Source organism: Lissotriton helveticus, chromosome 12, assembly GCF_964261635.1.
Source record: "Lissotriton helveticus chromosome 12, aLisHel1.1, whole genome shotgun sequence".
Classification (NCBI taxonomy): Eukaryota; Metazoa; Chordata; class Amphibia; order Caudata; family Salamandridae; genus Lissotriton; species Lissotriton helveticus.
The window spans coordinates 849905532-849919899 of NC_136073.1; the positions used below are offsets into that span (position 1 = coordinate 849905532).

General features: G+C 47.2%; 1 protein-coding gene across 1 annotated transcript in view; it reads left to right on the forward strand.

The window, feature by feature from the left end:
• Positions 1 to 870: 870 nt before the first annotated feature.
• Positions 871 to 14368, forward strand: part of TJP3 (tight junction protein 3) — a 148596-nt gene continuing 135098 nt past the window's right edge. Inside the window, exon 1 of the mRNA XM_078669062.1 lies at positions 871 to 1658. The gene's annotated coding sequence lies outside the window, so the exon portion shown is untranslated. The remainder of the gene's footprint in view (positions 1659 to 14368) is intronic.

The window sequence follows — 14368 nt, forward strand, 5'->3', positions numbered from 1 at the left end:
AGGGGTCTTCACAGTGGTAGGAAAACTATGATACACCCATAAGTATTATATCTGTGCAGTGCAGGATGTGTGCATAGGGTTCTAGTATTGTAATTTTTTTTATTGTAGTTGCATTTATATATAACTTACTACCCCTGATGAGGTGTAGAATTGCTTTTCGGCGAGTAGCATGCTACTCCAAACCCAAACAGGATAAGTGGTGAATTAGTATGGGGAAATATGAAATGAATTTGAGCGGTGGACATGTTAATCTGTTATTTGGATTGAAAAGGATAGTGGAGGGATGGAAGAGGAAAGGGTTTGCATTTATATAGTGCTTGCTACCACTGATGAGGTGTTGAAGTGCTTTTTTGTGAGTTTATGTGACACACAACTATATAGCATTTTTGTGCTTTGTTGTTTATACACATTTCGGGCTAATGTGTTCTGTAGGACGTTGTGTTAGCTTTGAGTGCTGTCGGGGACCATGACAGGCATTTAATATTGGAAATGCAAATCAGTCTTTGCCCCACTCTACCAATGGAGAGTTAAACACAAACTTCTGGGCCACGTCCCCTGCGTACAGCTGCTGGGATGTCTGGTTTGGGGGCCGTATTCAAGGTCATCACGAAGTGCACCCCCTGTGTAGATGCACCTGGAGCAATCATTGCGCTGTGATTGGTCGAAAAGTGTGTAAATATATTTGAGAAACACAAGGTAGCTTTGTACTAGTGAAAAGTGGTGAGAACGCTATTTGTGTACAATAAAGATGTACTGAGCCCCCCTCAGAGTCTCCCAGGAACCCTGATCTGAAGCTGTTTCCACTTCCTGCTCACTGGGCTCCCAGGGGCCCTGTTGTGAGTCTGTGGGCAGTCTCTGACCCGAGACAGTCTTCACTTCCTGCTCAGCTGGGTGGTGGAAGCCCTGCTCTCAGTCTGCTTACACTACCTGCTCACCTGGGCTCCTAGAAACCCTGCTCTGGGTCTCTCGGCACTATCTGCCCCTAGACAGTCATCACTTACTGCTCACCAAGCGCCCATAAACCATCCTCTGGGTCTCTCGGCACTATCTGCCACCAGAAAGTCTTCATTTCCTGCTCAGTTGGGGTCCTAGAAGCCCTGAGGTCCCAGCAGCACTGCTCTGAGTCTTACGTTACTTCTTGCGCCCAGAAGCCCTGCTTGAGTTTGTAGGCGCTTCCCGGAGCCCTGGCTCGAGTCTCTCCTCACTTCCTGCTCACCTACGCTCCTAGAAGTCCTATCCTGAGTCTCTTGGCACAGATCTCCGGGGTTCCCAGCAGCACTGCTCTGAGTCTCCCAATACTTCTTGCGCCCAGAAGCCCTGCTTGAGTTTTCAGGCGCATCTCTGCGCCCTGGCTCGCGTCTCTCTTCCCTTCCTCCTCCCTCCCCTGGCCCAGGCCCCGGCACACCAAGGGTTACAAGGAAGGCGGCTCCCCAGCAGCGGCTCAGCCCTCGGCAGTCACTGCTCAGACTGCTCTCAGCCTCACACCTGCTCACTGCCGCCCCGGGCTCTGCCCCCCCCCCCCCCCTGCGAGAGGAAGTGAGTCCCGAGAGGAGGGAGGGGGCTCAGTCCACGACCCCCGCCCCCATACATGAGGGACCCGGCGCCGGGCTCAGGAGCGACTCATCCCACCAGGAACTCTCCGGAGGCGCGCGGGACAGGTGAGTGCCGGGCTGGGGGAGGACAGATACGACCCCCCCCTCCTCCTTTTATCCGTCAATGCGTTCACTTGTCTTCCCTACACCCCCATTTACGTGTCGCTGTCCATGGGGACATCCAGGTGCCCCCACAACTTGGAGAAGCCCCCGCGACATTTACAGGCGGTGACCTCAATCAGGTGCGAGCTGTCAATAGTGCAGCAGGTGCAGTGGCACAGAGGACCAGGCATGTGTGAAGGGGGCCCTGGGTCCCACTTTTAACTGTTTTTCTTTCACATTGTTTCCCATTTCACTGCTTGCATTGGGGTTCCAGGCACACGTATGTGTTTGTCTTCGAAGAATACTTTTTTAAGCCCTTTGTTTCAAAAGTAGAGTTGTTTTATCAAACAGAAGATGCCTTTGCCAATGTACCCTCTCGATGTAGGCACCTACTCTCAAGGAGTAGTGGCGGAGTTCTCGAGTTTCCCAGTTCCATGCGAGAGTAGCGCTCCAGTCCAGGTTTTTATTAAGATATTAGATCAGGACTACAAGTCCCAGAATGCAAATAAGACACCAATGCTGGTCAATTTACTGACACATGGATCTGGGAAACGTGGGAGCTCTGCATACTTCCCCCTTTAAAAAACACTGGTCTTCTCTTATCAAAGGCGTTTTCTTTTTTTAAATGGGGGTTTCATGTCCAGGAAGGCGTGAGGGCTGGAAACAAGGCGCCCTGGTGACAGAGAGTTACCTGGTAACCTTACCCAGAAGAGGTTTTCTCTTTACGTTAGAATTCACATAATTAAATAGGAACTTATAGTTATTTAAATGCCAGCCTGCCATCAGCAGTTGTGTGAATTAAAAACAGGTTTATTAGACTGTGGGCTATTAAACTGTAGAAAGTTAAACATAACTTTTAGCAATAAAATCACATACATTTAACCAGGCTGCCATCAGGATAAGGCTACCGAGAAAACCCAGGCCACCAGTGAGGCAATGCTTCTCTTTAATAACTCCTTGTTTTCAGGGCTGCTCATTCCATCCTTTCAACTGAAGGAACAGAACTACAACTCCCACAATGCTTTTGGGTTTTAAATGAAAACCCCGTGTCCTTGGTGACATGGAGTCCTCTGTAACCCTTACCACTGAAAGTGATTCACCTCTGTTATCAGATCCGGGAGGGGGGGGGTGTGTCCTTTGGGGCCTGATCTGACCAGAATGAGTTTATTTACCCCACATGGAGGCTTGTGGTGAACCCTCGAGGCACTGTTTAAGCACACACTAGCCTCAGGCGCTAGTGAACATTCCTTGCTCCTCCTGGCCTGTGGTGCACCAGGCCTGACCCACCCTGTTTATCTGGCTGGCTCCCAGTTCGTGGTCTGCGCCTTGTGCTATCAGTGACACACGGGTCACTTGAAGGGTGTGTTTGTGAAAAAGGAGGGTGACCCGGATAGCCCAGTCTCGGCAGACACAGCCAAACCCTTTTAAACTATCCCAAAGTTTTACGCACTGGCGTGTATAGCTCCTCGCACACCTGAAGAGGGCTCGAAGCGCATCTGTGTGGTGGGTCTCTGGTTGATGGTGTGTGGCCTTATAGTGTGTGCTATGTTCGAAGAGGGTTGATGTCTGGAAGAGAGCTCCAATTTTACTGGGCATGTTTGGAACAACTTTTACGCATGCAGTGAAGAAAGACGCGTAAGGGATAGTCGCGTTTTACGCATGCAGTGATGAAAGGCGCGTAAGAGAGAGTCGCGTTTTACGCATGCATACCGCCTGCTGCTGGGGGGGGGGGGGGGATATCCCTTTATCCCTTTATCCCATCCAATGTCAACTGGCGAGCAGGGCATGAGAAAATAGGGTTAAAAAAGAAATAAGTATTTCAGACCCTAAAATACAGTAACAGGAGGCCTTTCATTTATTGGTTACTATTTACACCAAAATGCCCTTCTAATATCTATAGCTAAACCTATTTTAATCTCATGAGATCACGTTTCACTTATAGCTTTTAAATAGGGCTCCCGGTTTTATGGTATTTATTTTCTTGACAAAAATAGTACATTTCCACAAGTATTTAAACTATAAATATAAACTCTTATCTGAATTTATGACCGATTTCAATAAAATGAGGTCCAACAGATGATAAATAAATGCACGTATATGAAAATATAAACATTTTAGTATCATACTTTTGCATATACACTGGAATTAAAAGCCTCATAACAATAGTTTCTTTATTTTTTTTAACCACTTACCTGTAAATCTACATAGCTATTGGCCTAACAGTCATGATTGACAGTATCTAGAATCACACAAAAAAAGACTGATTTCCGTTTTTATCCACATTTACATATAAATACATACAGGAAAATAAATTGTTTTCTCTCTGTATTTAACTGTAAAGATAAGTAAAAACGGAAAGCAGGGAGCCTTACTTAAAAAACGCTCCTTGAAACCAAAGGAGCGCTGTACATAGCTGTAAAGAAATAGAATTATATAGAACTGGGGTGGGAGGGCTGGCAAACAAAAGATACAATTATAACTGGAGAGAAAGCTGGTCAGATAGCTGTAGAGAAGGGCAGAGTCAGCACAGGTCCATAGAATGTTCTGGGATGAAAGGGTGTTCTGGTTTCCAGTGGGAGATGGATGGAGCCAGGGTGCAACCCCGCAAGAAAGACCCCCTCCAGTTCAGGCCCGTGTTTTTCCCCCAAGCAGCAATTTGAGAGGGGTCACACATTATTTTTGTCTTTTTTTTTTGGGGTGGGATGTTTGAAAAATGTTCTGAGGCTGCCCTCCCCAGAATTCCCTTGTTCTCCCAGCCCCTACCACCGTGAAAAGGCAAAGTGCATTTTTGGTCGCCATCCTTCTGATAGTGAATCTTCCCAGATCCCCTGACAAGCGAGAAAATCAATATGTAGTTGGCGGAGAAGGGGTGGGGGGCAGTAACATTATCGACGTTTACCAGTCTACAGGTCACTCCTTTGTTTAGAGGCAGCTGATCCAACAATGTGTCACTGTTCGTCTGTGCACCAGCCCTTTGACCAGGTGGGTCAAAGGTCGCCTCTTAAAATTATATCACTACCACTTAGCTCTTGAATAGGTTTCTGTTTCTATAATTATCACTATGTACTGCCTGACCTATCTTTAGACAAGCAATACCGTTCTGCCCTCTGTTTACACCACTTTAAAATGTTGTGGTAATTACTAGTTTGTTAGTAAAGAGGCTTTGAGGTCTAAATCATTCTGTCTCAATTTTAAATTTAATGTTCTGACTTCCTCCCTGACAGGCTGCAATGTGCACAGTCCTTCACACAGCACAGTTGGTTGACTGCCCGCTCCCTCTTTTTGTGAATATCCGCGACTTAAGAAACTGCCTACCTTCAAATTTGTCGTTTGGTGCTCTACAGAATATTGGTTCGAATTAGGCCCGGGTGTGAATTTCTGCTCCGCTCGTGGAATTTGCAGAGTTTTCCCCATTCTGTGCTCCGTATAGAATGCTGAGTTTCAAAAAACTCCACGTAGCGGTGTAGAGTTTTTCCTCTCCCGCACCTCCGTTGGAGAGCACAAGATTTCTCAATGCAGGCGGTTGCGACTGGTTGTTACCACTCGTGTTGAGAAACCTTCTGTTCGCGTTGAGGAAGCTGCCGCTCGAGGAGGACATTTGCTTAAGTGACAGACAGAAGCAGCGCGCTTTTGCGCTGTGCATGGTGCAGTTTGTTTTGTTTTTACAGTATCTGCCCCACCCCTTCGTGTAGCGCTTTCTTTCCTTTGTTTGCCTCCCTCCCTCGTTGCTTTCCTGCTCTATAACATGGCTAAAATGCGTTGGCAGAGCCAATCACTTCCACAGGTGAGACCTATTGCCTTCACCAATGCTTCTTTAACAAGCCTGAGTACCTTTAGTAAAAAAAAAGGTCTTGTGGGATAGTAGCAGGGAACTGGTTTGAGCAGAAAATGTATCCGTGAGTCATATCTTGTGTGAATCGGTCTCCTGGTATCTAGCAAGACTTTTTGATGTAAAGTGCAGAGTCGCTCACAAAACGGTAAGTAAAATCGTTTAAGGCAAAACTTCACAAATTTCTTAAATGAATTTCTGGAATTTGGACAATTTTGCAAGCATAATTAAATTCTTAGCCAGGCCTAGCCCTAACAAGAGGACACAAAGCAATGAGAGTCATAAAAGGCTCTACGTGGACATATATTGAGCCGGTGTCTGTCGGCGTTTATGAGTTTGCCATGCGTAAACAGATGGCTGATAGTTTATGGTCTTTTCCAAAGACCTGTAATGAAGGGTGTCCTTGGAAGCCTATATGCACCACCTACGACCACTTATGATAAAGTACCCAGTGGTTTAACCACAATATCTGCTTGACCTAGAGTTGGGGGCTACGCAACAGCATGGTGGACGCGGAGTTGAACTTTCTGATGTCTCTTGAGTAATTCAACGATTGAAATGTTGAACAACCAGTATCCTCCCCCCCCCCCACAAAGCATGAAATGGTGCCAAGTGGCTGTCTATAGATCATAATGGGATATAGCTAAAGATAGCTGCTTTAGAAAGGATTTTGAAGACTCTGGGCCCGGATTGAAAGTCATCGCTTGTTCAGAGATGCTCCATTGCTATCCTTCTAAAAGTGAAAACCCAAATATTATGCCCGCTCCAGGGGTTTTAATGGAGCATGAAGATCTGTTCGAGAGATTCAGCAGCTACCTAAACTCGCTCTGCAAGTTCCAGCTGCTGGTTTATAAGCAGAGGAACTGGAAATAGGGGCGTGGCAGGGTGAACTGTAGCACCCTCCCATATCCTTGATCGATATTCAGATTTAGAATTTTAAAAATGTGTTTATTCATCTCGAAGCATTTTGTGTGTGGTCAAATGGCATGCAACTTTTTGTGACAAAGTGCTGCTGGTTCTGTTACCCCCTTTGGTGCTGCGGACGGCCCACGGCTGTCCCACGTGAAGGTGGGCGTGTGCAGAAGACGGCCGCGGGCCGTCCGAAACCTGCCCACTCGCTAATTCACTTGCACAGCGGGAGAATTGGCGCAACGCGCAAGGGGTTAAAGCAGAGGGCTATGTTTACTATTCATTTCTCTGACTGCATGTGTCAAGTATTTGTCATTTTAACTGCTGATGCTTTTGCTTGGGGTACAAGTGAAAGGAAAAAGGCCATGGTAGTCTAGAGTTTTTTTTAAACATGTTTTGAAATAAAGCCATGCTTGAGTTAATAATGAAATCACAAATATCTCAAAATATATATCACCAGCATGGAAAGTGTAATCAAGACACTTAAGCTGGGTGATGCTGTGAACCAGCGCCCACTATGAAAGCTATTCAAGCACCGCTGTCTCTAAGGGCAGTCATAATGTGTTAGGTGCTACTAATTATAGCTGCAATACTTGATTACTGTAATACCTTGTTTGCTGGTTTGTGATGGAAACTGTTTAAAACTCCCCAGAACATTCTATCCCCTCCCACTAATAGCTACAATATTCCCTGCCAAGGAGTTTATGTCTCAAACGCTGCGGAGGTCGCATTTATTGCCTGTTAGAACGTTGCAATGTTGAGAGCTCCATTGAAGACAATGGAGTAGCTCCGGGCTTAGAATGGTCGGTATAAGATCTGAGCTCCAACATTCCAATGATTGTCTTCATGTTTCTCCTTTTTAATTTACAGCATTCTACCCTCAGTGGGTGGAATGTTCTAATATCCTTATAGCCCTTCTGGCTAAGGCTATATCTATTGTTTAAAGACCTTCAACCTTTTTATAGGCCCTTGCATGAGGCACAGGCCTATAATTTTGGTTCAGGGCCTTTAACAACTGGTATAGCCCTGTGCAGCAGACTATAAGGCTATATTACACAACAGATTCTGTTTGAGATCGCCACCCTCTTACGTAAAAGCAGCTTCTCTTTGATACTTTTGATCCTGATGTACTTCTCTGTGAAGCCTGCACTGAGCAGTATATTGAGACTGCCTTGAAAGAATTACTGAGGTCCCAAAAATGTTGAGCATCCCAGTGGAAGAGATCATCTTATTGGTTGGTGCAGAACCCTGAAATGGCCTTCCCCTAGCGTCTAATGTGGACCAAAACCAACAAAAGAACTGGCAAAGACAGTAGATCTCAAAGGCAAGACCTAAAGCTGGCCTTTGTTCAGAGAGTGCCCTGGGCAAAACCAACCTTGATGCCCCTTCCCGCTCACCCTCTAGGTAAAGGGGGGCTAGATTAAGGAGTGCCAGGGGGAAAAAAAACAGACAAGGGTGCCAAGAGGCTTCAGAAAAAGTGTTTTAACACACATTTCTTTGTAGCCTAGACATAGAGAGACTGCTGTGGGGAGTTCCAGCTCCCCTCTAGAGGTCGACACCTTGGACCTAGGCTCAGCTGCACAAGCTAGTCTTGGGCCCTGGCACGACCTAGCCAGTGCTTGTTTTTGATTTTCATTTCATCCATCCCTCTTTCTCGGCCACTATTGGCACCAGGTCCCACTGTACTAATCCCTCAATGATCTAATCAGAACCACCCACGCCCTGCACTCATACCCTGCGGGGCATGGCATGTCGCACGCGCACAACAGCCCAGTCAGCGCGCGTGCGCAGGTGTCTTCGCGCGCTTCGGAGCGGCGCGAGGCAGCCCGGCCTGTGCTGCGGGGAGCATGGAAACCAGCAAACAAAAGCGCCCTGTGTGGGCCGTGACCGCCTCAGCGGGTGCCTCTGAGTCACAGGGCCGCCCCCCACCGACCAGAAGTGAGTGCGTGCTCCTCAACCCCCTTTCGGCCTCAGTTTCTTCCTCCCACCCTCTTTGAGGCCTTGCCCCCAGGTCTGAGTCACTCCCAGTCAGGTGGGAGCCCAAGGCTGGGGCAGGCAGGAACACACACACACACATGACGTGATGGGCACGTTCTTGTGTCAGACACGCTGCTCCAGGCACAGAAACTGCTCCCAGATGCCTTCCTTCTGAGGTAGTCTGTATTCTCACCTGTTCCTCAGTGTGCACTGAATATACCTGCAGGAAAGCAAGGGTGCAAGGTGTGTTGTACCTGGCAGAGACGTCTTGTCCTCGAGGCGCCCCTCCCTGGCATTTTTAGGTAAATAACCTGTCAAAAATGAAACAATATCCCTCAGTCTGTAAACGCCCCACAGTCTCCTTGGAGCCAGCGCTTAAAATCAAAATATGAACGTGCTGGGCTCACAGTCCAGGGTACCTGTTAGCTGCTGAGACGAGCTGGTGATAGATTGCTTCAATGCTGAGAAGTTCGGTGCTTCCCCTTTCAAATTAACCACATCCATGCTGGTGACGGAACCACTCCGTCACCAGCCACGGACGCGCTGTGCTGGTGACGGAATGGTTCCGTAACGGCCCGGCCTCCGCGGAATCAATTTCACGCCTGCGCGGCGCGTTCTTATAAGCGGGCGGGGCCGTGACGGAACCACTCCGTCACAAGCAAGCGCGCCCGTGGCTCGTGACGGAGTGGTTCCGTCACGACCATGGCGGCGGCCCCGTGCGGCCCCCCCCCCAGCGCCGCAGCGGAATTACCGCAGCGGCCAAGGGGTTAAAGAAGTGAAGGTTCACAATAGTTAAGGTGACAATAACATCCAAATCACAGCACAGCTTGGGGCCAGTGTAGACTTTTTTTTCTTTCTACAGCTGTGGATAGGTTCAGCTCAGGCCCATCCACCGGGCCAGGGCCACCTTTTCGGTTAAGCGCGACTGGTTATTGGTCTGGAATGCCTTGATTTTGGGCCTCCTTGCTTTATTTGTGCCTGTGGATGCAGGTGGTGGGCACCAGCGCTCTTTTATGGGGTCCAGACTCATCTATCGTTTTAATGAGGAAAGGTGGAAAAACAAGGTTGGCAAATGCAGGAAAAGAGGGAGAAAGCAATTTGAAAACGACGATAAAGAGACAATCTGTAGGAGGGAGGAAGAAAGATGCTAGGTGGAAACTACACTAGGCAGCCTTGGGTTTCATGAGAAACAGGCAGGGAGTGTAGGGTGGTGGAAGAAAGGCATGAGGTGGAATCCAGACTAGACAGCCTCGGCATTCATGAGTTGAAGAGACGGGAAGCGTAGGGTGGTGGGAAAAAGAGGCACAAGGTGGACTCGAGCCTAGGCAGCCTTGGTATTCGGCAAACTCTGGATTCTTTCGAGGTGTAGTGGAGTCCCAAGAAATATTTTGCCTCCCTACACGTATTACTTTGTACAGATTGTTCTAAGGGGCGCTTGGCCAGTTTGGCCCATCCTCCTCTGTGGACATTTTGACAACGTTGGCCCGTACTCTTATACCACTTGGTCCCTCTTCCGAGTTCACTGCTATGGTGACCAGATCGCTCCAAGTCTAGGCCTCACGGCTCATTGAACTTATGCATGCACTGCAGGGCTCTGTGTTTGATCTCATGGTCATGGGTTCAAATCCTGGTAGATAAACTCTAGTCTTTTATCATCCTAAGGTCTGTCAAAGGAACACCATGAAAATGCACAGTTGAATTAAGCAGCAATAAATACTTGTTAGATAGCACCAAGAAACCCTAATGGAACATTTGATTTACAAATACCATTGGTTGTGTTAGTGTGTCACTGGGGCACCACCCTTGCATCCCAGGCTTTTGCCGTTTACAAGTAATTATCTGAATTGTTTCATTTGAAGAAATCCAAGACGGTAACTTCCAGAATGCATCTGCCACCCAGATCCAGAGGTTGGACGAGGAATACTGGGTACCTTTCAAAAAACGCACCGTTGTGTAACTTGACCTCCAAAATGGGAGGCATAAAGTGCATGTTGTAGATTTTACATCCACTCACTACCTTATGGAGAACTATTTTGAATAGAAGTGGATAGCTGTATTGTTTTTTTCAGACTTTTCTTTGCGGGTGTTGCAGGGGGGAGCTTTATGACAATTTAGTGAGGGTTTCAAATGGGTGTTGTGTGCAGCTACAGCACTGAAACAAGTTATGCACTGTAGTGTTTTTTTAGGGTTGTGGTTAGTGTCGGATGAAGGCTCCATGTAGGGAGGACACTGGGCTTGAGGTTCGAGGCTTTCGTTTGACCTCCTCGTTTGTTCCTTCTTATATTAAATTGGTTCAGTTGAGCGGACTCAGGACTAGGAGTCTAAGTCGAACGTTCTGGTTGAAAAGCAGCCTTGCTTCCAAATTGTTAAGCGTATGTTTTTCGCATTTAGTTTGGAAACACTAAGTTTGAAATGTTTGGGAGAAAAAGGTGTTTTTATAAAACATTTTGTTGCAGGGATTTTGCTGTGTAGCAGAACTATGCTTGGAACCATAGAACATCAGGATGTAGGGACTGAGTCACCATACTACGTCCGTATCTATGAGTCTGAGCCCGACTAGCTATACTGCCCCACCTGCTCTCCTAACCTTGCCAGAGAAACAAGTGAGCTGGCACCCCAGAGCACAACACTCTCGACCCTCTCAGGAATCGCGGTAACAGGACACACCCTTTAGCTCGCTCACTCATACTTGTCCACAATAAGATAATCAGGAGGCACAAAGGAAGTTTAGAATATTTATTTAAATTATCGTGCTCTGAAATGCAGTATACATGCCACAATTAGAAAACAATTGCATACTAAAAATACTGTTTGCATGGTTAATAATCTATATATTATGAACCCCCCCGTCCTTTTATAGGACAGAGTAACCTAAAATCCCCTCCCTTGCAAATTAAGCTAAATGATTATATTTCAAAGATCTCCGGGATTACTGGCAGACCCCGTACCTTAGCATTCACAGATGGACGATCTATATCCCAGCAGACGCAGTGCTCTTATTTCAGAACTCTTTCAATGTGTGTTTTTGGCTAATGTGCTCATCTATATGATGGCACGTATGTGCATATAAACAACAGCTGCATTTTGTTTTAGGTCTAGGTGCTAGTGACTGGCCAGAAAGAATAACAAGGAACATTGTTGTTTGAGCTTGTTTATGGTGTTCAGACTAAATCCTAGGAAAAGAACAGACTGCGAAAACATATGCAGGTTCCGTTTGAGAGTACAATGTGGCACAAAAGCAAGCTTGTTTATATAGGAACGTGTGCAAATGAAAATGAGGCCTACAATGTACACAGTTAGGCTAGCATAGGGAAAACTACAACGGGCTATGCAGAAAACGCACAACAATCTTTTCTTACCTTGAAATTGTATTTCCTGTTGGAAAATCTCCTTTATCTGCACCAATGCAATTAGATTTTGATCGCTTTGCAATATACAGAATTAAAATTTGCCTTGTCCATAAAATCTTCAATAAAAACCTAATTTGTCACATACAAAGGCAGCAGCCTTTTAAAGGAAGCCTGGCCAAGCCCAGCCCTTTCCGAAAAGTAGACGGTGCCTCAAAGTATGAAGTGAATAGAAAAAGTTGAGATAACTATTACGAAAAGAAAAACGTGAGCTAAAAAGGGTGAGGGTTTTTGCAAGTGTGATGGAAAAAAAGAAAAGCAGACCTGAACTGGATCTAGGCTGGCTACCAATTAAGCATACTTCTGCATCTGTACGTGGCTATCAATTAAACGGGTATAGAACCGCATCTGGGTGTGGATTCCATTAAACCGCCTGATAATGCATCTCTTCGTATCTACTAGTTAGACCCAAAACTGCATCTGGACAGGGCCTCCCAATTAAATAGCCCCCAAACTGCACCTGGGTTGGTCCTCAATTAAACGGCCACCACACACTGTCTAACTTGCTCCAAGGCCTCTGGTTCTCTGTCCTGTGGGCATCTTAAACCAGCATCTCCCCATTTATGCACTCTTTCCTCGCTGGGTGTGTTTCCTTTGTCCTCTGATACTTGACTTGGGGGGCCTGGTGTAACAAAAGCAAGGCCGGGTTTGGTGGCTCAGTGGACTAATGCGTCCATTGCAGGGGCCTGTGTTCGACTTCAGGGTCTCAGATTCAAATCCCGGCGGGTCCACTCAGCCTTTCATCCATCTGAGGTCGATAAAATGAGTACCATTGAGTTGGGTAACAATGAACATCTGCTATTCAGCACCAAGCGACTTCTGTGGTGAACGTGCGCTTTACAAATACACATGTTATATTATGTTAAGGCCCGGCCTTACCCATACCCATAGAAAACTAGTCCGGCTTTATGCAGAGAGACCACAGCATGCCATTGGCGTAGCCCATCATTGATGTTAGTAGGGAAAGCGTAGCACTGACACCATTTTGAATCCTCCAGATATTTGAAAGTATGTCTAAGTCCTCTAAAGTTAAGGCGATATGATTGGTGTACTTTGGAGGAGAGGAACATTTATTTTGGATGGGTGAAAAAAAAAGCCATGAGTAAGCCTGGACATAACTGTGTTCTAAAAATGTCCAAAGCTTCAACATGTGCACCTTGCAGAGAGTTAAACCTCTAAATATTTTAGCATCCGTATTTCGCTATCTATTTTTAGATGTCTTCCTTCTAAGGTAGTGTAGGAAAGTGCCAACTAGGTACCCAGGGCCTACGATCTTTTCCTAAACTGCTCTGTTGCAAAACTCAATTGGCAACTCTCTGGCCACATGTAAGTCCCTTGTAAAAAGTACCCTAGGTAACAAGGGCACTGTGACCAGGAAAGGCCTCTAAGGGCTGCAGCACTTATTGTGCCACCCTTAGAGACTCTGTACCTTTACACCCACACACTGACATTGCAGGCTGCGTGTTTTGGTGTAGAGCAAAGTGAGGAGTCAACATGGCACACATCCCTGTGTGTCTTGCCTACAATCCACTGCCCTGGCATAGGTAAGCCATCCCTCTAGCTGGGTGCACTATACCAGTGGTGAGGATACAGGTGCATGAGCCCTGTACCCCTACAGTGTCTAAGTCCATTCTTAGACATTGTAAGTGCAGTAATGCCATTAAGAGTATATGTTTCTGGGAGTTTGTCATTCCAAACGCCACAGCACCATAATGGCTATACTGAACATTGGGACATGTGGCATCAAACTTCTCAGCACATTAAACCCACGCTGATGGCAGTGTGGAATTTATTGAAAAATGCACTCAGCAGGCATCTTAGAGATGCCCCCTGAAAAACGACCTAACTCTACTGTCCTGGCTGGGTGGTTGCTCGCCAGCTGCCATGACCAGACATCTTTCTGGGCCCCTTGGTCGAGAGCCTGCTGCTCTCTGGGTCCTCAAACAAAGCACATCCTGGGACGAGGTGCCAAGCCTACTCCCCCAGGATCGGCTGGGTCCACGAAGGGGAAGCTTTAAACGCTTGCCGCCTTTGTATGCTGCCCCAGCCATTTGCTGCTCCCAGCAACTGGTCGCCACCGGTTCTGACCTCCACTTTGGGTGGGATAATCGGCGGGAAACCCAAGTTAGCAGGTGAGGTGTGCCCACCTTTGCCAACCCCACCCCTCAGGTGAGGTGAAGCACAACTCTCAGGCCCCGTCATCTTGAAGATGGAGGGACCAGCCAACCAGAGTGAGGCGTATGCCCACCTCCCACTGGAGGGTGGCATAATAGGGGGTGTACCCTCCCCAAGGAAGGGACCCATTGGTCTCGACCTATACCTACCTGTAATGCCCCAAAATGTAGTATTTAGGGGCAACCCCGAACCATGCCTCATCAGACGAGAAGAAGGCCAGAAGAAGCTGTGCTGAAAGAAGAGGACACCAACTGACTTGGCCCCAACCCTAACTGCCTGCCCTGACCTCGACCTGCTCCAGCGAAATCCCAGTGTGTCCTGCAGCCCCCAAGAACCTGGAGGACCTGCTCTGCCTTCCCAAACTAGACTTTCTCTCG